This window comes from Ambystoma mexicanum, chromosome 6p (assembly GCF_040938575.1).
Source record: "Ambystoma mexicanum isolate Mex_15411 chromosome 6p, UKY_AmexF1_1, whole genome shotgun sequence".
NCBI classification, from domain to species: Eukaryota; Metazoa; Chordata; class Amphibia; order Caudata; family Ambystomatidae; genus Ambystoma; species Ambystoma mexicanum.
In genome coordinates, this window is record NC_090935.1 from 1,085,532,099 (window position 1) to 1,085,559,989 (window position 27,891).

Genomic DNA, 27,891 nt, shown 5'->3' on the forward strand with positions numbered 1-27,891 from the left:
ACAGAGAGCTCTCAAACTCTCAGTATTTTCACCTGACAAGGACTCTTGGCTGTAAACTTCCATAGTAGACATGTTTTTTAAAGTTGCTTTTTAGTGCTAAGCTTTGTGGTTAGTTATCCTAAAGTGTTGAAAAGCACTCTAAACTTCGATACAAATCCCACCGCTGTACACCAGTGTTAGGCGGAAACCTGTGCAGTTCCCTCTGGGACCACTGCAAAAGATTTAGGACTACAGGTGTTTGGCAGTAAACCCACTTGGTAGCAGTCTGTACCACACAGATTCACTTGGTAGCTGTGGCTGAGCAGTCAGACTTCCCTCAAGAAGAGTTAGGCAGTATGTGGAGTATACAAAATAGGGCAATTTACAAAGTAGAACAAGCAAACACGGAACAAGGCTTCGGTGCAAAGATATATAGTTATTTATTTATATAAAACACATCTATGAAAACACACTGGCACTATTACGGCAAACAACTCCACTCACAATTACTATCAGAAAATCAATCCCCCTAACAATAGTTCGACAAGTCTAGGTTCAACGGCACCACTTATTTGCAGACAGAGTTGAATGCTTTAACCTAGATGGCACTCTAGTATTCGTTAGGACGGGAGAGAAAAGAAGCAGGTTATGAAATCAATTCGGTACCAACACTTTTCGAACAAATGCTAGGCAAGTAAGGCAGTGTCTACTGTAGATCGCAAAGTTCAGAGGCCAGGCCCACTCGGAGAGAGGCAAGGCGATATGTCCCAAAAAGTATCACAGTGGAAATGCACTTCGAGTCTTTGTCGCAAATTGTTATGGAAAGATTGGACCAGTTCAGAACAGAAAGTTAAGAAAGCTTGGAGGCGACTGAATGGATAGGCGAGGATTAAGACACCTCACGCTAACCGACACAAGGGAAGCCAGGCGGACACGGTACCTTGTCTGTGGAGAGACAGCTCCGGCGGGGGCAGTTGTTCCTGGTGGTGGATGCACGTCGGGGCTTTGCCAAGAGAAGAGAAGATCTCGTCGTCATAGAAAAGTTGAAGATCGTTGCACCACCAGGGAAGAGACCAGCCGCGGAGTGCTCCGTCACAAGGCACCACCTTTTGGTCGCGGTACAGGGGTAGTGGCTATCCGGTTGCCGGGGTGCTCTGCACGGGCAATTCGACCACTACGTCCTGGAATGAAGAAAAAGCAAAGGGGACTGGTTGTTCCCACCAGTCAGGGGAAGAAGACTCTCCGGCGGGGAGATCTCCTCTGTCGTCGGGAAGTGGTGAGTCGGTTCAGCAGGGCTCCACCAGAGGTGTCGTCGTTGCAGGTCGGCTCAGCGTTACCCTCGTCGGATTCTTAGGTCCTGTGGCGACTTCTGAAGATCCAGTCCCAAAAGCCCTGCTTTTATGCAGAAAACCCCCATTCATTCAACCTAGCTGTCAATCAAAACACGCTAAGTGGTGAGCGGGGTGGCTCACCACTTGGGCCAATCACACCAGAGTGCGACTTGAGTTGGCAAGGCAACTCAGTCCAGGGTGCCTAAACCCCCTCCCACACCCCCTGTGGTACCCAGACAGAATGGCACCACTTTGGACGGCCTCTGTACAGAAGCCCGCCAAAAGTGGAACAAAGGGCTCAACCTTTGGTTTAGGAGTCACAGAGATGAACACAGACGCCATTTTAAAAACCGAGTTCTGGCAGAAAATACCAACCGATAGATTTATTTAAGATAAATAAACCGGTGGTATGTTAGAGATTAACAAGAAAAAGTATTAACCTCCAACAATGGGAAGAATCCCATAGGGTTATATTCGGGGTCGAATATAACAAGTAGTTTCCACTGCCACCAGCCAAAACTCGACGAGGGGGGACGGGACAGTGCCCCCTCGAATAACAGACCCAGGAGTAATCGAATTACCCCTACTAGTACGTCCACAATAGGATGGTTTGTACTAGTTCTGTTAGTAAATTTAGGTCTAGTAAAGCCAATGGTGACTTTACATGCCCGGGGAGACAGTAGTCAGTCCCCGGGTATGGAGTCTATGGTGGAGGTCCGCTAGGACGCCCCAGTGTTACGGCACGGAGGGTGCGTTGTAACACACATAGCAAAACATATGAGACCCTATGGGGTAAAAGACCCCATAGCCCATAGAACACATTGACATTCAAAGGAATTACACACATTCATGTCCAAGAGTGGGAGAAAAAGAGTCTCACTCTTAGCAGGATGGAAAAAAACAAACTCCAGAAATCCAGCAAAGCTGCTGGGGGACTCACTAGGTTAGGAAATTCAGCCTAAACAGAGAATTCTCCCTAACACACGGGGCATGAGCTGGGGTGGGGGGAACACGAGGGAGACACGGGGCATGAGCGGGGGGTAACACAAGGGAAACCGGGGCATGAGCGGGGGGGTGGGGGAGTAACACGAGGGAAACACGGGGCATGAGCGGGGGGTGGCGGCAACAGGAGACACACGGGGCATGAGCGGGGGCTGGGGGTACACAAGGAAGACACGGGGCATGAGCGGGGCGGTGGGGGTAACACGAGGGAAACATGGGGCATGAGCGGGGGGTGGGGTGGAACAGGGGAGACACGGGGCATGAGCAGGGTGTGGGGGAACAGAGGAAACACAGGGCATGAGCGGGGGGTGGGGGGCAACAGGGCAGATACTGGACATGAGCGGGGGGTGGGGGATACAGGAGGGAGACACGGAGCATGAGCGGGGGTGGGGGGTACAAGAGAGAAACACAGGGCATGAGCGGGGGTGGGGGGAACAGGAGGGAGACACGGGGCATGAGCTGGGGTGGAGGGTAACACAAGGGAAACATGGGGCATGAGCGGGGGGTGGGGGAAACACGAGGGAGACACGGGGCATGAGCGGTGTGTGGGGGGCAACAGGAGACACACCAGGCATGAGCGGGGGGTGGGGGGAACAGGGCAGATACTGGACATGAGCGGGGGGTGGGGGGTACAGGAGGGAGACATGGGGCATGAGCGGGGGTGGGGGGTACAGGAGGGAGACACGGGGCATGAGCGGGGGGTGGGGGGAACAGGAGGGAGACACGGGGCATGAGCGGGGGTGGGGGGTAACACAAGGGAAACACGGGGCATGAGCGTGGGGTGGGAGGAAACACGAGGGGGACACGGGGCATGAGCGGGGGGTGAGGGGCAACAGGAGACACACAGGGCAGGAGTGGGGGGTGGGGGGAACAGGGCAGATACTGGGCATGAGCGGGGAGTGGGGGATACAGGAGGGAGACACGGGGCATGAGCGGGGTGTGGGGGTACAGGAGGGAGACATGGGGCATGAGCAGGGGTGGGGGGAACAAGAGAGACACGGGGCATGAGCGGGGGTGGGGGAACAGGAGGAAGACACGGGGCATGAACGGGGGTGGGGGGTAACACAAGGGAAACATGGGGCATGAGCGGGGGGTGGGGGGAAACACGAGGGAGACACAGGGCATGAGTGGGGGGTGGAGGGCAACAGGAGACACACGGGGCATGAGCAGGGGGTGGGGGTACATGAGGGAGACACGGGGCATGAGCGAGGGGGTGGGGGGTAAAACGAGGGAAACACGGGGCATGAGTGGGGGTGGGGGGAACACGAGGGAGACACGGGGCATGAGCAGGGGGTGGGGGCAACAGGAGACACACGGGGCATTAGCGGGGGAGTGCGGGGTAACACGAGGGAAACACGGGGCATGAATGGGGGGTTGAGGGAAACACGGGGCATGAGCGGGGGGTGGGGGGAATACGAGGGAGACACAGGGCATGAGCAGGGGGTGGGGGGCAACAGGAGACACACGGGGCATGAGCAGGGGGGTGGGGAGGTAACACAAGGGAAACACGGGGCATGAACAGGGGGTGGGCTGAACACGAGGGAGACACGGGGCATGAGCGGGGGTGGGGGGCAACAGGAGACACACGGGGCATGAGCAGGGGTGTGGGGGGGTAACACGAGGGAAACACGGGGCATGAGCGGGGGGTGGGGGAACATGAGGGAGACACAGGGCATGAGTGGTGGGTGGGGGGCAACAGGAGACACACAGGGCATGAGCGGGAGGTGGGGGGACAAAAGGGAGACACGGGGCATGAGCGGGGGTGGGGGGCAACAGGAGACACACGATGCATGAGCGGCGGGTGGGGGGAACACGAGGGAGACACGGGGCATGAGTGGGTGTTGGGGGGTACAGAAGGGAGACACAGGGCATGAGCGGGGGGTGGGAGGGTATAGGAGGGCGACACGGGGCATGAGCGGGGGTGGGGGGAACACGAGGGAGACACAGGGCATGAGTGGGGGGTGGGGGAACACAGGGCATGAGCGAGGGGCATGGGGAGTGACACGAGGGAGACACGGGGCATGAGCGGGGGGTGGGGGAACAGGGGAGACACAGGGCATGAGCAGGGGGTGGGGGAAACACGAGGGAGACACGGGGCATGAGCGGGAGTGGGGGGAACAGGGGAGACACAGGGCAGGAGCAGGGGTGGGGGGGAACGGGAGGGAGACACGAGGCATGGGTGGGGGAGGAACAGGGGAGACATGGGGCATGAGCGGGGGCAGGGGGGAACGGGAGAGATACACAGGCCATGAGCGGGGGGTGGGGGGAACAGGAGAGAGACACGGGCCATGAGCGGGGGTGGGGGGAACGGGAGAGAGACACGAGGCATGAGCGGGTGGTGGGGGGAACAGGGGAGACACGGGGCATGAGCGGGGGGTGGGGGGAATGGGAGGGAGACACGAGGCATGAGCAGGGGGTGGGAGGGGAACAGGGGAGACACAGGGCATGAGCGGGGGGTGGGGGGAATGGGAGAGAGACACGGGCCATGAGCGGGGGGTGGGGGGAACGGGAGAAAGACACGGGCCATGAGTGGAGGGTGGGGGGAACGGGAGAGAGACACGAGGCATGAGCGGGGGGTGGGGGAGAACAGGGGAAACACGGGGCATGAGCGAGGGATGGGGGGAACAGGGGAGACACGGGCCATGAGCGGGGGGCGGGGGGAACGGGAGAGAGACACGGAGCATGAGCGGGGGGTGGGGGGAACGGGAGGAAAACACAGAGCTTACTGTGAAACTCTCCATGAACCAATAAACAAAGATGGAGGGCGTCTCTCACAATAGACGCACTGCATGCTTCACGGCAGCCAATCAGAGCACACGTCAGATGTCTGCGGACATCACGTAAGCGCTTGCCCAATCCCCGTCCTGTTCACGGAGCGAACAGGGAAGTGTGTCCGCGAAGCACAGATAGCACTAATTTCTTGCACTTACATTTTTGTCATTTTTAAAAAAAACGACTGGACGGATTTACACCAAATAAATAAAAGCACGCTTTCGGGACCAAGCTGCCGCTCCCGCCGCAAATTTGGTGTAAATCCGTCCAGCGGTTTGGGCTGTAGGCGTGAGTAAAGTTTTTTCCCATTATGTCTATGGGAAAAAAAGAAGTTTTGGGACCCCCCCTATAACTTTGCCCCCCCCTGGACCAAACCCCACCAAACTTTGCAGAAAAATTCAGAGTGGGCAAATATACTTTTTTTGCAAAGTTTGGTGAGGATTCGTCTAGGGGGAGCGAAGTTATAAGCCGCCCAAAAAGTGCTCTTCCTATGGAAACAGCAACTTAACCATAACTACATGGCCACCACCGTGGTCATGTAATATATAAAAGCAAAATAATGGTCTTCTGGCTCCTACACGTAAAAAGCTCAATTTAATGACCACACTTAGAATTAATGTTCATGTTGATCTATGCTGGCTATAATCAAGTAAAAAAAATGCAACATAAAAATTCACTGCATAGTATTCGACAATATGCTTTTGTCAACAGTCCCTATTTGCACAAAGCTCTGTTTGACAACACATCTGTAAAATCGCAACATCAACTCCATTCGCATTTCAGTTTATGGGGGTCTTGTTCCATAGTCCCCAGCCTTTTTTAGGATCAATTTGATCGTACTATCCTATCTTGAATCTGAATGCATTTTTAAGAGTAATTTTGTTAGCCACTTAAGTATGTCCATTTGACATAAAATGTTGATCCATCATTAATGCTTACGAATCCTGTCTTCGGTTGGATGGGAACAACTGCCTCAGCCTGGCTCGTATAGTTAGGCTTTGTCTCCCTGGTTCAGATCACGTGTGCAGGGACCACAAACTTGATTTTTCCTGCTTGCATTTATGAGGATTTCCAGTTTTTACACACGCAGGTGTCCTATCTCATCTGCCAATATGAAACTTTTTCCCTCTGTGTCTTTGGCAAGAATATGCACAGTGGCTTGCACTGACAGCCTGGTCTGCGCATCCCTGCAAAATCAGCATGCCAGGTCCCTCTCTGTGTTCTCGAGTTCTTTCAGTACCTTCCATTCATTTCAATGCAGCTGTGACTTCCATCTTGATTTACATGTTAGTTGCGTTTAGCATCTGCAAGCAGTCCATATGTCTTCTTGTGCAACTTGTGGTTACTGCATAGCAAGAGTGTGTCTGTCTTCTATCTAAGTGGGTCATAGCTTATGTGCCTGTCATGGGGATCCGCTTGAAGCCCAAAGCCAAGTGAAACTCCTGGTACGACTCAGACCTCGTCACCCTCAAACGCAAGTGCAGGGTGGCTGAGAGGAAATGGTGTGCTTCCAGTACATCCTCTGACAAACTGGCCTGCTCCAAAGGTAATAACAGCTCTCTGTCCCACCAAGAAGAGAGCTGACATCCAAGCCTGCATCTCTGCAGCATCTAACAACTCGGCTGAACTCTTTAAAATCTGCAAGGAACTGGCCAATCCTGCTACAGTCTCTACCTCCCCTGTCACCTCCCAGGCCCTCTGCACGGCTCTGGCTTCTCATTTCATCTCCAAAACATCCCGTCCTCTCTCTCTCTTCCTCTCCCCCTCCTCTCTCTACTCCCATCTCTTCCTCTGGCCCATCTTCGGCCACCTCGCCTCCCTCCTTCTCTGCCTTTCCGCTGTTCTCCACAGACAAGCTTTGTAGATAAGTCTGATCTATGAAAATCTCGTCAAAACAGGTTCACCCCTGTTCCTTCAAAACCATCAAGAACCACATTGACACCCTGGCTCCTGCCCTGGCTGACTTCTGCAAACACTCCTTCACCACTGGAGTCATCCCTTCCCCTCTGAAGCAGTGCCTTGTGCACCCTCTTCTTAAGAAACCCTCTGCCGACCCGTCCTGCCCGGCTAACTATCGCCAAATCTCCATCACTGCTTTCCTGGGCAAACTCCTGGAAAAGCTGGCCATCTCCCAGCTTAATCTTCACACTGAATCTGTTGGATGTCTCCATGACCATCAGTCTGGCTTCAGAGCTGCCAGAAGCACGGAAACTGCTTTCCTGAACATCCGTGAAGACCTGCTCTCCAACCTTGATTTCAACACCCCTTGTGTCCTCATCTTACTTGATCTCTCTTCTGCCTTTGACGCAGTCAACCATGCCATCCTGCTAAACTGTCTCTGTGATAGTCTGGGTACCACTGATCAGGCCCCGGCTTGGCTGACTTCTTTCCTCTCCGATCAACCCTCCCAGGTCCAACTTGGGTCCTTCCTCTCCTCAATCTCTATCTCTACCCGTGGTGTTCCCCACAGGTCTAACCTCTCTCCCTGGCTGTTCAACCAATACTTCCACTTCTTGCCCACCGCATTGTCATGATGCCTACCTCCAAGGAGCCAGACAGGGCCCGGCACCCTCAGAGGCAGGCAACATGTATACTAGGGAAGTCCCAGCGACCCAAGATAGGGTTCTCTTTGGACTCAGTCCTGGCGCCGTTGGCGCCAGGCTCATAAGGGATAACAGTCCTGGCACCATCGGCGCCAGGCTCATACAAGATATGGAAGGAAATGTGTTTGGTGCAAACTTACCTGGTAGACCATGCTGCAATTTCCTTACCTGGCAGATCATTCTACAACTTCCAGATGAAAAAGGAACTACTTAACCACACGGGTGTGGCTGGTGGCAGGATACATACCTTCAGTGGAAGGATACTTACCTGGGACTACTTGAAAGGCTATTTAAGCCACGCCCAGACAGCAAACCACGCTTCGTGTTGTTCTGCTCATAGCAGCTGGACGCTCGCCGTGCCTGCTCCTGCTCCAGTCCTCGACCACGCCTGCCAGCATCCTGGAAACACCTAAGGATAGAAAAGGGAAGAAGAAACAGGTGACAACAAACCTTACCTGTTACAGCTGCATTCCGGATTCAGCGCGCCAACGTTCCTGCAAAAAGACATCATTTTAAATACTCACCGCGTCGCATACATCTCGGCGCACTTCTCTTACCTGCACGTGGCGCCTTCGGCTCTGCGACGCCCATCCGGATCTCCTGCAGCATTCCAGCACCTACGGAGAGACGAAGAGAAGAAAGCAAGGTGAGAAGGGGAAAATAACCAAGAAGCACTTACCCGCCAAGCTAATTCTTCTTACCTTCGGGTCGATGCCATTCCTTGGGCATTTCAGCACCCCGGCCCCTATGGGGAAAAAGCAAACATCACATTAGTGAATGCAAGAACCGTAGCAAACGAACTATTTTAAACTTACCTGCTTACAGGTTGGACTCAGCTTCTGCTTCGTACCGGCTCCATTTCTTCGGCATTCTCGAACTCCGGCCCCTAAGGAAAAAGAGACAGGAAAAGACAGTAGTGGGCCTACACCAAAACTCACCTGAAATCAGGTTTTCGACGGAAACCGCCCTCAGCCCGGAGTCTTCCATTACCTGCAAAAGGGAAGAGGAACAGTTTAGACTCAAGCTTGCCATAAACATTTACGGTACTTAGCGGAACAGACAAGCAAACTCGAACTTACTATCTAGTGACGTAACTGGATCCCAACGCGCCCCTGCATCAGAAGCAGGATGGAGAGCTCGCCTTTTCAATCCCTAAGGTGAGTCTCCACAGGGAATTACAGAAGGGTTGCAAGGAGGGTGAGAAGGGGAACGGGAGATCAACACAAAACCCGCAGAGTATTAACCCTTCCTTTTCGCTCACAGAAGGGTATTCATCCGAGCCAGACAAGCCGGATTTGGGAAACCAGCCCACTCCATCTTCAGGGTGCTGAACATCTCCTTCGAAGAGGCCACTGCTGTCCAGACCACGCCCGCGCCTCCGTGGGAACCAGGTGAGCGTTACAGAACGCGAAGCCTACCCACAATTACCCACCCAGGCGCCATGGAGACTTCCGAAACAGACCAACTGGCCCAACTATTGGGGGAATTACGGGCGGAAGTTCACGCCGCCCGCCAAGAAACCAACGTTCTTCTAAGAGAACTGATCTTGTCCAAAGAACGAACCGATGACCTGGCTAAACAGCTTTTGCAGAATCAGGCTGGACAAACGCCATTACCTGCTTCCGGGAGAGAGTCCACTCCTATGCCTTCCACTAACCCGGTGCAAATTAACCTGCCGGGAAACATACCTTTGGCCCCACCTGAACGTTTTGCGGGGGACCCCAAGAAATACGCTGTTTTCATAAACCAATGTCGTTTACACTTTTTATGTAGACCTGGGGCCTTCCCTAATGACCAAACTAGGGTGGCTTTTGTTTTATCGTATCTCAGCAGCTGTGCAGCCGATTGGTCTATTCCATTGGTAAATCAAGACGATCCTATCCTTCGTGACTTTCAACGCTTCCAGGCTAGTATGGAGAGATTATTTGCCCGGCACGCCCAGGGTGAGGCCTTGGATAACGAACTTCTGTCTTTGCGTCAAGGGAACCTAGACCTCCTATCTTATATCGCCACATTTAACAGACTGATCGTGGAAACTGGGTGGCCTGAGAATAAAAGAATCACCTTGTTTCATCGAGGACTTCGTGGAGAGCTAAAAGACGTTCTGGCTCAAATTGTGAATCCACCCCAACTCTGTGAGGAATACATTGATTTAGTGATCCAACTTGATCATAGACTCCAGGATAGAAAGACTGATCGGACTAGATTTGAAACTCGGGCTTTGGTAAAAACCCACGCAAACCCCAAGAGTACCGACACTTCGGAGCCAATGCAAATTGGGGGAGTAAAAGGACCCCTAACGCAGAAAGAACGAGAAAGAAGACGGCAAAACCAGTTATGTCTCTATTGCAGAGAGTCTGGACACTTTCTACGAAATTGCCAGGTAAAACCACCCAAGAAGGTGGTTGGAGCCACAGACCAAAACCTTCCAAAATCTGATTCGGGAAACGATCAAGCCCGACAAGCGTAGAGGTCCGCTTGCCGAGCATGAAGACAAACTCTTTGACCTCGCATTTCATCATGCCAATGACCCTCGTGGATCCAAAGCAGCCTCAACGATTCCATGGCATAAAGGCCTATCTCGACAGTGGGGCTATTGGGAACTATGTTGATCTTGAATTGGCTTCCAGGATTGGACTCCCTCTCCGACCAAAAATCACCAAAGATGTCATTACCACGGTTGATGGGACCGAAATTGCCTCTGGGCCGGTAACACATTCTACCACAGAAATGACACTGGTTGGCCAAGATGGTCATAGGGAAACCATAGTCTTCGACGTAATCAAGGCTCCACAATTTCAGGTAATCTTGGGGATCCCTTGGTTAGAAGCATATAATCCTCAAATTGACTGGCGAGCAAAGAGTATCACCTTTCCTAACTGCAGACAAACTTGTTATTCCGGAAATCCACAAGTGGGTCTAGCCTCAGTAACCTCTGTGTCAGCACAACTACCACTTGAGTATCAGGAGTTTCAGGACGTTTTTCAAAAAGAATAGGCCAACACCTTACCACCTCACCGGCCATACGATTGTCAAATTGATCTGGTACCCAATGCTCAACCGCCTTGTAGTAGGATTTATGCCCTTACCGAACCAGAGAATCTTCATTTACGCCAGTATTTGGATCAGTATCTTGCCAATGGGTTTATTCGCCCGTCAAAGTCACCGGCTTCTTCAGCTTTGTTCTTCGTGCCGAAAAAGGAAGGCGACCTTAGAACATGTATTGACTATCATGCCTTAAATCAGATAACGGTTAAGAATCGTTACCCCCTGCCTCTGATCCCTGAACTCCTCGACCAGGTGAAAGATGCCTGCATCTTTACCAAGCTGGATTTAAGAGGGGCTTACCATCTGGTGCGCGTCAGAGAAGGCGATGAATGGAAAACGGCCTTCTGCACCAAATACGGACTCTTTGAATACCAAGTGATGCCCTTCGGGTTGTGCAACGCACCTGCTGCCTTCCAGTATTTTATGAATGACATCTTTCGAGAACTCATAGATGTTTGTGTCATCATATATATTGACGACATCCTAGTGTACTCTTCCTCGGAATCTGATCACCGAAAACATGTTAAGGCCGTCCTGGAGAAACTACGCCAGCACAAACTATTTGCAAAGCTCGAAAAGTGCATTTTTCACGTCACAGAGGTTGAGTTTCTTGGTTTCGTCCTAACGCCAAAGGGAGTTCGAATGGACTCTCGGAAAGTGGACGCGATCCTCAAATGGCCATCCCCTAGTTCTGTGAAAGGGGTTCAGAGCATGCTTGGTTTTGCCAATTTCTATCAAAGGTTTATCCCAGAGTTTTCTCGAGTGGTTAGACCCATCACAGCCCTCTTACGGAAAAACAAACGCTTCGAATGGACTACGAAGCAGAACAAGCATTTCAGGAACTAAAAACTAAATTCACCTCCGCACCTGTGTTAAAACATCCCCGTCCAGATCTCCCTTACGTTGTGGAAACTGACGCATCTAGTTTAGCCATGGGAGCGGTTCTATCACAGAGGGACCCAGTCTCGAACCAACTGCATCCTGTGGCCTTTTGGTCCAGAAAATTCTCAGCTCCAGAAGTTAACTACGCAATCACAGATAAAGAACTATTAGCTATCAAGTCAGCTTTCAAGACTTGGCGTCATTACCTTCTCGGCGCAAGACATACTGTTACCGTAATTACAGACCACAGGAATTTGCAATACTTAAAAACGGTCAAAGCTCAATCCTCACGCCAACTCAGTTGGGCCCTGTTCTTTGCAGAATTTGACTTTGTGATCACCTATCGCCCCGGCTGCAAGAACGGCAAGGCGGACGCACTATCTCGAATAGGAATGGGCGATTCTACCCCAACTCTAGATCCAGTTCCGATTATTCCCGAACAGAGAATTTTGGGGGTGATCTCCTCACAAACTCTAGAGGATATTCAAACTAGAGTTAAATTGCTTTTCGACGCTGCAGCCTTGCAAGAATGGAGCCTGAAAGATCCCAGATTTTCAATTAATAACGATTTACCTTATTTCAAGGGGCGACTGTTCTTGCCTCAAAAGGATTTGCAAGATCTCGGTATTGCCCATCATCATGAGACACTAATGGAAGGACACCCGGGCATCGCTAAGACTGAAGAAAAAATTAAAAGGCATTTCTGGTGGCCCTCCTGGCGAAAGGATATAAAATCTTTCATGATGACATGCGCAGTGTGCGCCCAAAATAAAAGTCAAAAGCAAAAACCAGCCGGTCCGTTACGACCTCTGGACATCCCACCGGCACCTTGGCACACTTTATCGCTGGATTTTATAACTGACCTACCTCCTTGTCATGGATTTAATACTATACTGGTAATTGTAGACCTCTTCTCCAAGATGGCCCATTTTATTCCCTTGAAAGGGCTGCCTTCAGCCTCCACCCTAGCCAAGGAATTTCTTGAGAACGTCGTTCGTCTACATGGTTTTCCATCCATATTAATCTCCGATCGGGGAAGCCAGTTTATTTCTCGGTTCTGGAAGAGATGTTGCCAAATGGCACAAGTTGATGTGCTTTTATCTACCAGCCACCATCCTCAGACCGACGGCCAAACCGAGAGAACAAACCAGACATTGGAACAGTACTTACGGTGCATGTTGCATCAATCAGAATATAATTGGAAAGACATTTTATGGATTGCTGAATACGCGTACAACAATTCTGTGCACTCAGGAATTGGCCAGACTCCTTTTTATACCTTATTTGGCCACCATCCCAGAACTTCGGATCTTGAACCACCTCAAGGCCTTGAAATGCCCGCCGTGGATAACTTACATGCCACCATAACCCGAGCCTTCAAAGAAGCCAAGACTCATTTACAGCAGGCCAAGGACAAATATAAGGAAAATGCTGACTTACATCGGAGCGAAGTACCTCCTTACCAAGTTGGAGATCAAGTGTGGCTGGCGACTAGACATCTACCACTTAAAGGCCCGCAAACTTTTAACCCAAGATATATAGGGCCTTATCCAATCAAGGCTGTAATCAACCCGGTAGCCTTCAAACTCGATCTGCCCCCCAACATGCGAATCCATCCGGTTTTCCACGTATCACTGTTGAAACCTGTACAACCCGGAACCAGGCTACTCAAGCCACCAGAACCAATCCCAGTAGATGGGGAACTGGAATTCGAAGTTAAAGACATATTAGATTCTAAGATGTTCAAGTCAAAGGTTTTTTACCTAATTGATTGGAAAGGATATGGACCTCAGGAGAGATCTTGGGAACCAAGCGATCATATACATGCACCTCGTCTAATACAAAAATGTCATCGTAAGTTTCCACACAAACCAAAGCCTCTGGATAGTACATCCTTGGGAGGGTCCTTGGGGGGAGGTACTGTCATGATGCCTATCTCCAAGGAGCTGGACAGGGCCCGGCACCCTCAGAGGCAGGCAACATGTATACTAGGGAAGTCCCAGCCACCCCAGATAGGGGCTCTTTGGACTCAGTCCTGGCGCTGTTGGCGTCAGGCTCATAAGGGATAACAGTCCTGGCACCATCGGCGCCAGGCTCATACAAGATATGGAAGGAAATGTGTTTGGTGCAAACTTACCTGGCAGACCATGCTGCAATTTCCTTACCTGGCAGATCATTCTACAACTTCCAGATGAAAAAGGAACTACTTAACCACACGGATGTGGCTGGTGGCAGGATACATACCTTCAGTGGAAGGATACATACCTGGGACTACTTGAAAGGCTATTTAAGCCACGCCTAGACAGCAAACCACGTTTCGCGTTGTTCTGCTCATAGCAGCTGGACGTTCACCGTGCCTGCTCCTGCTCCAGTCCTCAACCACGCCTGCCAGCATCCTGGAAACACCTAAGGATAGAAAAGGGAAGAAGAAACAGGTGAAAACAAACCTTACCTGTTAAAGCTGCATTCCGGATTCAGCGCGCCAACGTTCCTGCAAAAAGACATCATTTTAAATACTCACCACGTCGCATACATCTCGGCGCACTTCTCTTACCTGCACGTGGCGCCTTCGGCTCTGCGACGCCCATCCGGATCTCCTGCAGCATTCCAGCACCTACGGGGAGACGAAGAGAAGAAAGCAAGGTGAGAAGGGGAAAATAACCAAGAAGCACTTACCCGCCAAGCTAATTCTTCTTACCTTCGGGTCGATGCCATTCCTTGGGCATTTCAGCACCCCGGCCCCTATGGGGAAAAAGCAAACATCACATTAGTGAATGCAAGAACCGTAGCAAACAAACTATTTTAAACTTACCTGCTTACAGGTCAGACTCAGCTTCTGCTTCGTACCGGCTCCATTTCTTCGGCATTCTCGAACTCCGGCCCCTAAGGAAAAAGAGACGGGAAAAGACAGTAGTGGGCCTACACCAAAACTCACCTGAAATCAGGTTTTCGACGGAAACCGCCCTCAGCCCGGAGTCTTCCATTACCTGCAAAAGAGAAGAGGAACAGTTTAGACTCAAGCTTGCCATAAACATTTACGGTACTTACCGGAACAGACAAGCAAACTTGAACTTACTATCCAGTGACGTAGCTGGATCCCAACGCGCCCCTGCATCAGAAGCAGGATGGAGAGCTCGCCTTTTCAATCCCTAAGGTGAGTCTCCACAGGGAATTACAGAAGGGTTGCAAGGAGGGTGAGAAGGGGAACGGGAGATCAACACAAAACCCGCAGAGTATTAACCCTTCCTTTTTGCTCACAGAAGGGTATTCATCCGAGCCAGACAAGCCGGATTTGGGAAACCAGCCCACTCCATCTTCAGGGTGCTGAACATCTCCTTCGAAGAGGCCACTGCTGTCCAGACCACGCCCGCGCCTCCGTGGGAACCAGGTGAGCGTTACAGCATTGCCGCTCTCTGCCCCAACTTTCAGTGCTATGCAGACAATACTCGGCTCATTTTCAGGATCCCTTCAGCCACCTCTTCTCCTCTCATCTCAGACTGTCTGTCTGCTATCCAGGAGTGGTGTGCCACCAATGATCTCTGCCTTAATACCAGTAAAACTGAGATTCTCATCAGCACACCCGCTCCCTCCTTTCCTGTCACTCTGGCCGGCCTCTCTTGTCCCTCTTTCTGCTCCCACCTGTGAGGCTAAAAACCTCGGGGTCATCTTCGACTCCACACTCTCCTTCTCTCCTCACATCTCTGACATCTCTATCTAAGAAGTCACACTACCAGCTGTACCTCCTCAGAGGTATTCTTCCTTTCCTCCCCTTCCCCAGAAGCTCACTGTCTCCAGAGCTCTGGTTCTCTCTAGGCTGGGCTACTGCAACATCCTCTTTCTAAATCTGCCTGCCTCTACTCTCTGCCCTCTGCAACTCATCCAGAACAGGACTGAAAGACTTGTTCTTGGCCTCATGCCCAGGGATCGAATCTCTCCAGGACTGAAATCTCTGCACTGTCTCCCAGTGGCTGCGAGGATTAAGTTCACAACTCTCTGCATTGTCCACAAAGCCTTCTGGGGCTTCAGTACCTTCAACTCTCTCTTCCTAAATACCTTCCTTCTCAAGCTCTTCGCTCATCGGCCTCCAACTCCCTCATGGTCAGTCGCTTCTCCAAGCAACGAGTTGGTCGTAGATCTCGTTATTTCTCTCTGCTTTCTCTCCTCCTCTCCCCTACTGAGCTCCTGGCTGAAACTGCAACTGCACTGGTCACCTGGAAACCCTCTGTTCTCGGGCCCAGGTCCCCTCCTTGCCAGTTGCACACCTGCACTACCCCCCTGGCAACCCTTGCACTCTGGGACTGTTTCTGTACACCTACAGCCCCCTACCAGCACTTGACACCTGATGTCTGCACTTACCTTTCAACTGCCACCAGCATGCTGCACTTCTTATTTATTGTTCCTATTTATTGTTTTTAATTATTTACTGTTTATCCTATGTACTGAACTTCCACTCCCCCTTGCACGTTCCCCTTCCCCCCTCCCCTGCCCATGCGCAATCTCAATGTCACCTGGCCTAATAGGATCATTGGCCCTCATTACGACCCTGGCGGAATTCGGAAAACGATGGCGGAAATGCAATACCGCCATCGAATAGCGCTCGGTGCGACTATGACCCGTCACCGCAAAGTACGATGTCATTAGCGACACCGTAGTGAACGCCAACGCTAACTGCACCAAGCACGCGCGCGCCATGCCAAACCGTAAACACCACCATGGCGCAACGGTACGCCAATTCCGACCCTAGCGGACATGTACCTAACGCCATCAAGCATGGCGGAATGCACCATTCCGCCATGGTGAGAAGTACGGCATCGCGAATCAACCGTAAACGGCCCCACTGAGTGCCCGTACACCGCTCCCTGCCCACAAAGTACAACTCCCCGTAGGTGCAACGAAGCCACAATGCAACCAGTGAAATGTACAAGTCACCCATGCATGCCAACGAACAATAGAAACACAACAGGGGCCAATGGGAGCTGCAGGGCACAGATGGCACGAATACAGAAGCCATCCCAATGGACATGACCACAGTCCCCCACCAAGAAACGCACGCAAACACAGGCACCTGTGACCAGCAATATTCCGAAAATCACATCATTCCACCAGTCCACCTGGCTGACCGGCATCTGTTACACAAAACCCAATCCCCCGCCCCTGAGCATGACAACATTCAAACTGTCATATTGGCAGCCCCCATCCCTGACCTCACGGGCTTCGTAGGCAAACGCGCCCAGTACAGTACCACGCAACTAAACTCCGAAGCTGGAACCCAGTGCAGATCTCCTCACAATACATCGCCCCCCAAATAGGCATATGCCACATCACTTGCAAAGAAGAACGCTACACGGGCCAAATCAGAATAGAAATTTAATGCACATCAAAATCACCAAGCCCATACAGCCATCAGGCCATGAACTCCAAAACACATTTCACCATTGTGGGCTGCATCCGCAAGAAATGACCAGCCACTACTTGTGTGACGCCCTGTTCCCTCATGGTACACAGAGCCACATTCACGTACGAAAAGGCAACATGGAAGCGCACAGAACCGCAGGGCCGTCCCAATGGGGAGGCACTAGTCCAGCTGAAAGGCCGAAATGTTGCTCCGAGCCACCAGTACTGCGTAAGGGCATGTGGCCCATTGGCGATCGTCCCATAAGATCGTAATGCTGCTCCACTGATTAACACGAAGCAGCAGGTGTCGGGAGTAAAACCCATCTGCAGGAGTGGCATACAGATGGCAGTGGCAAAAGGGGAGGAGATACCTGTCAACCAAAAGAAAAGAAAAAGAACAGAATGGCCATCAGTACTACATTCCAACAACTCACTGCAATGATCACACTAAATCCACAGCCACATGCATGCTAGCCCACTCCAAAGGTCCATCACCACCCAAAAACCACTTGCGACTCATAACTATCTATATCGAGGTGTAAACACCATCACAAACGAGTGTACCTGTGCATGCGCCTGTGAAAACAGAATCCATCTGATGGGATTGGTAACGTGCATGGACACAAGTGTCTGAGGGCGCGTCGAGACAGGGAGGGCTCAACAAGGCCAGATAGACGATGGTCCCACTATGGCAGCCCTGCATCACATAGCGTAGGGGAGGCGGATAGATCCCAAGAAGCCCTGTACATGGCAAACTCTGTATCGAATCACCTGCCCATGCATCCATTCATCATTCCCTCATCCCGGGATTAAAACGCCTGAATATTTACTCACATAACATTAGAAATATCCATTGAGTCTGTGCGTTATGCAGCCTGCAAAATCCACAGTGCCCCAGCCCGTAATTCCAGTGTAGTGAAGTAACATGTATTTGGGAACGTCCTGCCTTATCGTCCACTACGCTATTGCGCATCCCATACTATTCATATCAATCATTGCATACTCGCCATGGCCCCTGTCCCAAGGACATTGAACAATAGAACGTTATATTTGCAGTCAGACCTGTGGGCATCTCCTCGCCGCTAGCTGAAAACCGAAAGCGCCGCCCTTCGAATTCCTCATTTGCAACATCACGTCGAAGAGGCATCTGTGGCCGCTTGAAAACACTAATTAATCCATCGAGTGCGGCTGTGTGTGAAAATGGCAACTGCCTTCACCCACGAATGGGACGCCCCGCCCGTCGTTGCAACTCGGTACAGTGATGAATGAGGGCCCACCGTTACTCGAGTACTACGTTCCACTGACCCTTCACAACTCTGTTCGCGACTGCACAGATAGTATGTGAAACAATGGGACCACAGCAGAATGAACATATCAACCAATGTTACACGGCCATCGGGTACAAATACATGATTGCAATAGCAAGATGCCATTCCACGAATTGCAGCGTTGTGCGCGGGACGTGCTCGGCTAAAGGGGAGAGCAGTTTGCACAGGTGGAATGAATCACCACAGGTGGAGGCCATTCAGCCTGAAAACACATAAATTGCACAGCCAGTCTCCTCCCACAACCACACCGAAATGCTACCGGCAGGACTCGCGATGTTGGCCCTGGGGGACCTGATAGCACTGCAAGTACTCCAACTCCAAGAAGAAGACGAACACCAACTACAACCGGCCGCACGGAGGAGACGCAGGAGGAGGAGGAGGCCAAGGCAGGGCCAGCAAGGGCCGCCAGCACAGCCACTACCACCACGCAGGCAGCCCGCAATCCCACGCCTCCGAGCACATCCGTTCAACCTCACTGATGAGCAGATCCACACCCTCTACCGTCTGGACCGGGACACCATAGCCGCCATTGTGGACATGACACAGGCTGACCTTGTCAGCATGATAGATAGCCCAACCGCCATCCCACCCCTACTGAAGGTGGTGTCTGTACTCCACTTCCTGGCCACAGGCACCTACCAGCACACAGTCGGACAGTTGCATGGCATTTCTCAGCCACTGTTCTCACGGACACTATTGCAAGTGCTCGATGCCCTCCTGCAGCACGCAGACGACTACATCTCCCTACCACGCTCGGAGCAGGAAATTACCAACACAAAAGTGGGATTCCATGCACTTGCCGGCATACCGGGTTGCATTGGTGCCATCGACTGCACCCATGTGGAATTGGTCGTCCCACATGCCATGGAGGCCCAGTACCGCAACCGAAAACAATTTCATTCTCTGAATGTACAAATGGTGTGTGACTCCAACAGGATCATTACACATTGTTGTGCCCGATTCCCTGGATCAACCCATGATTCTATGGTCTTGAGGAACTCTACAATACCACGCTACATGGAGCGACACGCAGGGAACAGATCCTGGCTACTCGGTGAGTCTCATTACATGCATGATAATGTGGGGTATGTGATTCGGCAATGACCTGGCAGGAAGGGGGGGGGGTGTGCGTACGTAGCAATGGCATTCCACATCATACGTTTCTCGTCCACATACAGGTGATGCTGGATATCCACTGAAGAGATGGCTCCTCACACCAGTCCGGAACCCACGGGACCAGCATGAGGAGGACTACAACCATGCCCACTCACGTACCCGTGTAGTCATTGAACAGGCATTCGGCCTACTGAAGGGTCGTTTCCGCTGCCTCAGCAGGTCTGGCGGGGCACTCCTGTACCGCCATGAGAAGGTTGCAAAGATGGTGATGGCATGTGTCATGCTCCACAACATGTGCGTACGTAGAAATGTGCCCATGCCCCCTGACGCAGAACTGCAAGCACCTGATGATGGTCATGATGAGGGTGGGGATGTGGCAGCACCTCAAGGAGTCTGCGAGGCACCGGAGGCCCGTGACATTCGTCAGCATCTCATTGATGTATGCTTCTAGCACTCACGCCTGGTGGCTGATACATGGACACGGGACTCGTGGCACTGTGTGTGTCTGGGACATGCACAATATGGACTGTACGCCTATGATGGCCTAGTACACAAAGATCAATGTCCACACATCTCATTGGTTGATCGTGCACTTTTTATGGCATATTTGATATCATGTTGTACACCCTATCGACCCGCCACCCAAGTGAGCCCAACACACCCCCTCCACCCTCCTACCTCCCCCCCGAACACCAGTGTCCAAAGATGCTCATTGTCAGTGGGCAGTCGCTATTGCAAGCCCCCTCTGCGGGTATCAGGGGCACCCCTGCCTGTGGAGCGCAGGTTCCTCCCAGATCTACGTTGGGGGCTGCCCTGGACGGAACTTGCAACGGATGATGTCTCTGCCTGCTCACGTCCATGCATGTCCCTAAGGGTTTGCGAGAGCTCAGTGAGCACACGGCGCACTGCGGCAAGTTCGGCACATACGTCCTTGGACGTCGCATGCAGTTCCCCCCTCAGGCTCTCGGTGCTTCTCTCCATTTGTGCCCTTAGTGTCTCTGTACCTCTCTCCATTTCTGCCCTAAGTGTCTCAGTTGATGTTTCTATGTCTGCCTTAGTGCCCCCACATTCATCGGCATGGTCCTTGAGGAGCGTGGCCAGTTGCTGCTGTTGCACGATTAACTGGTCGAGGGACTGTTGCCTCTGCTGGGCCATGGCCATTTGCGGGGGTGTCACAGAGGGGCTGTTGTCCTCATGTTGCCCTGCCACAGGGCTTGTGGGGGATGGCCAGTCGTCGTCTTGTGGGTGCCCCTGCGTGGTATCCTCATGTTGTACGGGATGGGACAGACAGGGGGATTGGGACAGGTCATGGATGGATCTGACTTCGACATCCCCGTCTTCTGTGTCGGAGCATGCTGCCATCAATGGGGTGTCACCTATGGTGCTGCTGCCACCGGAGGCAGTGCCTTCTGTGGCATCCGTTGGGGGGACCTGTGGGGGTGGTGTTGTGGGCATGCTGGCTGCTGGGGTGCCTGTTGATGTTCCCTCCTCTGTGCTGCCACCTGATTTGTGCTGCTGCCGTGTCTTGATGCGTGCAGCTGAGGTGGAGGGTCTTTGGCCGTTGGTCTTGGCCCTCTTTGCAGGTGTGCTGGTAGGGGTGTCCTGAAGCTCGTCGTTTGGATCGGACCCTGTGGTGGAGTAAAGGAGGGCGAGGGTTATTGATGGGTCTGTGGGAATTGGAATGGCATTGTATCACATGCATTGGGGTGGTACCTGAGGGTGATTTGGGTCGGGGCCTTGGAGGTGCTTTCATTTGTGTGTGGAGTGAGGGTGCAGTTGTTTGGCAGCCTGCAGTTAGGGTGTGCCTGCTGCACGTGTAGTGCGTGTTTTAGGGTTTTTTAATTATTTATGTATTTATTGTGGGTTTTAACGTGCGCTATCAGGCCGATGTGTGTGGCCGTTCTCCTGGACATGTGTTTCTGTTGCACTATGTGGACGCATGGTACTTCACATGGATGGACTTTGTGGATTTGGCATTGTTTTATTTGGCCCACCTACCTGAATCTTCGGATGTCTGCACTCCTTTCTCCATCCCTCCGACTCCCTCTATGCTCTCCATTCCGATGGTGGAGGCACAGATTTCTTCCCAGGGGGTCAACTTGATGGGTGATTCAGGACCTCCCCCGGTGGCTGTGGCAATGTTGCGGTTGGCAGAGAGTATGCTGCGGACGCGTATCCGCAGGTCGTCCCATCGCTTACGGCATTGCTGTGGGGTGCGGGGTGCGGTCCCCACCGCACTTACCCGCTGTGCCACCAGAGCCCATATGGCCTTCTTGTTTGCAAGTGCCGTCCTGGTCATTTGCGTGCAGAAGACGACGGCAGCATTCTCCTGGAGGGTCTCTGTTAGCACGGTGAGTTCCTCACGGGAGAAGTGGACCTGCCGCTTGCGGTCGCACGCTTTCTTCGCTACTTTTCCCATTTTTCTTGGTTTCGCTAGGGTGGATGACGGGTTGGGGTGTGTCTCAGGGTAGTGATTTTAGTGGTTGTGTGGTTTTAGTGGTTTTATAGGTGTACGGCGGGATGTTTCCCGTTCCGGGCCCATGTTTTAACTTCCGTTTCCGTATATTTCCGGTCACCGTACTTTCCGGTAGGCGCACACTGCGGTGTCCGCTGTGATGGGTGGCGGTATTGCACCTAGGGCGCGGTACGGCGGCGGTGTGGGCCGTTTTGGGTTCATTTCCGCCATCGCGGACTTTGCACTTCCGCCATGCCGTGGTGCTCGTGCCCGATGGGTCGGAATGGGCCGCACTTTGCTCCTTCGTGCAATGGCGGAAACGCTATTTACGCTGTGGCGGTCCGGTCAGTCACTTTCCGCCAGGGTCGTAATGAGGGCCATTGTCTCTGTCTTCCCTCTGTTCCCCTCTCATGCCTAGTCGCGCCTTGAAACACTTGTGTATAGGCGCATTATAAATGCCATATCATAACATAACAATTTATTGAATTTAGATATATTTATAGCCACAAGGCTTTATATATCACAAAACATACATCATATAAGTAATCATACAAAAAACTAAGATTACACAGTTCTTAAATACAAAAAGCAACTACACATTAAAATACATTATTCAATACATTTTAAAATCGCCACAATCTTTACATAAAATACGACAAGATGGTAAATAAGATTAATATCATTGCCTCTCATAAAAGACATCCATAATTCAGTAATATGCATCATGTCAATAGCATTATTAAAAGATTTAAAAGATTTAGTTCTTAACACAGTCAAGCTTTCACATTTCATAATTAAGTGATAAAGTGACTCATAAACATCATTCCCACATAAACGACATTTCCTCATTTCATGTGGAATGCCTACAGTATCTCCTTTGGTAGCTAATGCTTCTGTCATATTAAATTTCATTAGAAGATATGTACGAAAAGTACTGGTACTAGGATATGCTTTAATATATTTTGGAGGCATTGTTCTGGTTACATACTCTTCGAGATATGGACCACTATTTGACTTTGAGGCAATATTAATTACATTTTACTCATTCCAACAATCAAACACTTTCTTTTTTATATCTCTTTTTAGTGTGGCAAACATTAGCAAACCTGGAGTACACTCAGGCAACAATTTTCTATGAGTTCTTTGTAGTATGCCAAGGGTACTAACGGGCATCATGCCTTCTAAACGGAGATACGCTTGCACATACGGTACAATAATCGTGTCATTTGCTAAAGTAACCGCCTTTTCATAGCTCAGTACACATTGGCATGTATAGGCACACCAGATACCTTTAAAAGCAAACTCCAGATATAAATATTCAATACTAAGATTGCATGGTAACCAGAATAGCTTTCTCAAAATCTTTGACTCAAGTACTACCAATACGTTTAACAAAAGAGTGGCCCCATATTTCTGCTGCATACAGAATCATAGACCGTATTTTGGCCAAATGTATATTGACAACAGAGATTGTGAAAACAGAGAAATAATATGAGGCCGGGAAGCCCAAAAAGAAACACACCAACACAGGTTACAAAGAAACATACAAGTGCTTTATTTCAAGCTACAACAGTTACCAAGTCAATTGACAAACGGATAGCTATTCGGCTCTCAGTATAACATAACGAACATCAACAAGGGTTCGATGTGTTAGGGAGAGACCACATATTGGAATACCCTGGCCTTTTATACAGTTTGTCCAGCCCTGGGCCAACCCTCTTGCGGGTTACCCATTCTGCGAAATAGGTCTTAGGGTTCCTTGCCAGGTCAATCCTTTAATATATGCATTTCGATTCGTTTCACTGATATAGTTGTACATTTACATATAGGTCAACGATAGGACAAGGTCTCTGTTCGCGACCCCGACAAGTGGCCTGCAGGCATATTAATTATTCAGTTGTACGGAGGTCACAATGGCCAGAATCTTACTCAGAATGTCATTCGGCCTCCATTTTGATGGTCAGGGTGACTTCTACATAACAAGAGAACCTAAAATAGCGGCTCAATCCAAGATGGCGGCTTACATTGGTTTCTCTAAGGTCAAGACCTTGCAGTGGAGTTTGGTCGCACATGATGTTTAGACAACTTGGCGTAGGCCAATACACATACAATTATTACAATAGGAGGCATAATATTGTTTCTATTCCGACAAACCCTCCTTTTGGCCTATGCCAAGTGCTAATACCATTTCTAATGTCTTTGTAAATAACTCCATGCATTGTCATCCATACATCCTGAATCGTTATCTGCAATATCTATAGCCATTTGGTCGTTCACCAGAACCTCTTGCAACACAAACTCTTTAGATGCTGTGTCTGGGGCATACATTTTGTGCCCTATCGTGCTCACTGCCTGAGCACAAGATCCCCCTAGCAATGCACATATACTGGGTAGATATTGAATACAGCAACAAAGGAATAGCAGGATTCCCAAAATAACCAGCATGAGAGAAAGCACCTTCCAACCCCAGGATCGTAGAGAATCCCAAAACCAAGCACTAATACTCCAATCTCCCACAGGAACATGCACTTCTGAACTAAGGACGTGCAAGTTCTGTATTGCTTTGAAAATTGTCGGTGAGGAATCTGGTACGAAAACACAACAAGCGGACCCCACTAATTTACATACTCCACCACGTTCTGCCAGAATGACATCTAATGCCATCTGGTTTTGGAGCGCTACCAATCTAATTGCTTTCTGTTCCAGCGTCATATTGTAGAGTATATCCGTGGTCCGGTTGATGGTTCTCTCCAGTACTCTTGCTAGGCCCCTAATATTTTCAGAATTTGCTATCTGTCCCCAAAATGGCAAAACTGATTTTGTTATATCTCCCAATATTTGCCCAGGGGTATCTCCATTCTCGTCCTGCAGTGGGCGAGCCTTAGAAACTTCCAATGTTCTAGCTATGAATACCCCAGGCAACAGGATTCCTAAATAACAGGTTCCCTGCCAATCCTTGGGCAACCAGGGAAATGCTGTACTACCACAAACGAAATAGACAGGCCCCCCACATACAGAGGCATGTTCTCTCCGGTCAAATTTACAATGTTCACACAACCTTCAAAATCTCCCATTGACCGAGTGCCATTTCTTTGTACACAGAAGGGGACTGAATCGGGGCTATGGTTAATGGAGTAGGAAGGAGGCACAGCGTCCTTATTGCCTATCAGAGCCATTTTAAAGGAAATTAGAGTTTGGAAAGGAAGAGACAGTTTATCAGACGGCCTAATAGAAGCAACATTAGGCTTACTTCTATTTGCAAAAAGCGAGCATCCCAGGGGAGTGAATTCACGTTTCTCAAAATTATTTAAATTAGTTCCATCAAAATTCCCTGAGATGCTGTCATTCCAACGGCCAAAGAATAGTGCTCTAAGAGAGGCATAGCAAGCAGTCATTAAAGGAAAAGGGTGAATATACCATCCTAGCCCCTTGTTCCCATGTTGCGGTAAATGGGTGCAGATCCAGCAATTACTCATATTAAAAATGGCATGCGTTGAATTCATTATTATCATTAAAGTGTTATTATGGTACTTTCGTCTATGCTGGGAGTCCCTAGGTGACAAAGTCTGAAGGTGTACAGAAGGAGTCAAAGCAGTAGGTACAATTTCAATTGTCAGAAGAGGCTCTAGAGGATACATTTCTTCAAAGTACCAGAGTCCCACGGCAGTAACTATACAAATTCCAATTACTATTATCACAACACAGCAATACGTTTTCGGGGCCCAGGCACATTGTTCATTGTCCGAGTCGGTCACCCCCTTATTTACAAGTCCAATGCGAGCAGCAGCGGTGGAGGTGGCAGGCATCGTAGTTTCTCAATCGACGACCCCAATGTTCGTTGCTGGCGACACTACGGTCGCGCGACTTCTTAGTCCTTCCCCAACCCTAGCCAGCAGAATCCCTTTCTTCTCAAAAACTTTCTTTTGCAAGAACAAAACTCTCAATGACTCTCTTCTTTTCCAGATGCACAGGCAAAACCCATGCCACAGTTCTATTTTCTTCGTCGAAGGTCATACCTGGTGATTCCCGGTACTGTTTGATCCGGAAATAAGGTAATGTCACTTCCTGAGGGAAGCAACGTATCAGAGTCGACGGAAGTCGCAGAACTTGAAACAACGTTTTCCGGAAGTGACCTTTCCAAAGAGTGTGGAGACAAAATGGACTGTTCCCCAAGCTCCACGGGCTCAGAGAGATTCTCCGACACACTCACCGCGCTATTTGCTACTCCAGGATCTGAGATTGTAGCATAAGCGAGGGGTTCTGCTTCTTCTGTAACGTGTGGCGTCGGGTGAGGAAGTTTCTTGACATGCGTCGCGTGGATCCAATGCTTCTTTCCAGCCACCCGCACTGCTGTCTGGGTGACCAACAGCACCTGGGAGGGTCCCCGCCAGCAAGGCGCGAGGCAGGAAGACCTTTCGTAGGCCTTCACCAGAACCCAACTTCCAGGCTGAAAATTGTGTCCTGGGCCCGTAAACCGTACAGGTAAATCTGATTGAACCTGATGATAAATGAGATACAGATTTTTAGTCAACTGGCTACAGTAGTCTACAAGCAATACATTTTCAACCTCCTTCAGTGCTTTAGGCTTCGGAAGACCCCAAATATTAGCAGGTCTCCCCATCACTACCTCAAATGGAGAGAGCCCAGTCTTAGTTTGAGGTGTGGCACGCATGGCTAACAATACAATAGGTAAGGCGTCCGGCCATTTCAGTTTGGTGCCGGTGCATGTTTTAGCAAGCTTATTCTTTAGGATACCGTTATGTCTCTCTACCAACCCAGCACTTTGAGGATGTCTAGCCGAGTGAAATCGCTTTTCAATGTGTAACGCTGTGCATATCTGCAAAATTACTGCTGCAACAAAATGGGGACCGTTGTCCGACCAAATTACACTTGGCAGCCCAAATCGTGGAAAGAATTCCTTTACCATAGTCTTTGCAGTGGTCATGGCAGTAGCATCCTTAATGGGGAAAGCCTCAACCCATTTACTAAAAGCACAAATGATCACAAGGACATATTTTAGATTGTTACACTGTTCCATCTCAATAAAATCAAAGTGGATGACCTCGAAGGGAACAGAAGGAGGCCCAAAACTACCCCTTGGAGTTGCTGTCCCCTTCCCCACATTGTGCTGTAAGCATATCATGCAATTTTGGACGTGGCGCTGCGTGATCTTCAAAATTTTATCATTTACCCAGACTTGTTCTAACATTTTCATGATCTGCTGAGCACACACATGCGTAGGACCGTGTGCCATCGTCACCATCGCCAGCACATATGAATCAGGGAGCAACCATTTCCCTTCTGATGTATCCACCCAACACCCATCTTCGTCTAGTTTCCCCATCCCTTCGGCCCACCTCTTAGATTCTTCTATCGTGGCATCAGCTTGGATATCTCGTACAGACCCAATACCTTCATCCATTACATAGGCATCTTTTGTTTCTCTTAGAGCATACATGTCTGCACTAAGGTCTGTGGCCGTTTGCCTGGCTATCTGGTCAGCAAAATAGCGTTCCCTTTTCCCACATCATCTATGACCTTACGATGCGCTGCACTATCAGGGGGCCATGCTGAATCTTGGTCCCATGTGAGGTTAGGAACCCTCTTCCCGACCACAGCCTCCCAAAGTTGTGAGCCACCCCAAAGGGGTACTGGCTATCAGTATATATGTTTACTGTATGCCCTTCGGAGAGTTCACAAGCTCGAGTCAACGCTATAATCTCTGCGGCCTGCGCAGAGTTATGCAGAATTCTCTTAGTTTCAACAACCGTACTCAATTTAGTAACTGCATAGGCAGCTGTAGATGTACCATCCTGGAGTTTGAAGCAGGAGCCATCACAAAACAGCTCCCCTTCCGCATTGCCCAAAGGAGTATCTATAAGGTCTATCCTGCCCTTCGTTTCCTGTTCAGTAGTATACAGGCAGTCATGTGATTCTTCGTCACCGCAAACAGTATTTTGCGGGAAAGGTAGGAGTTCAGC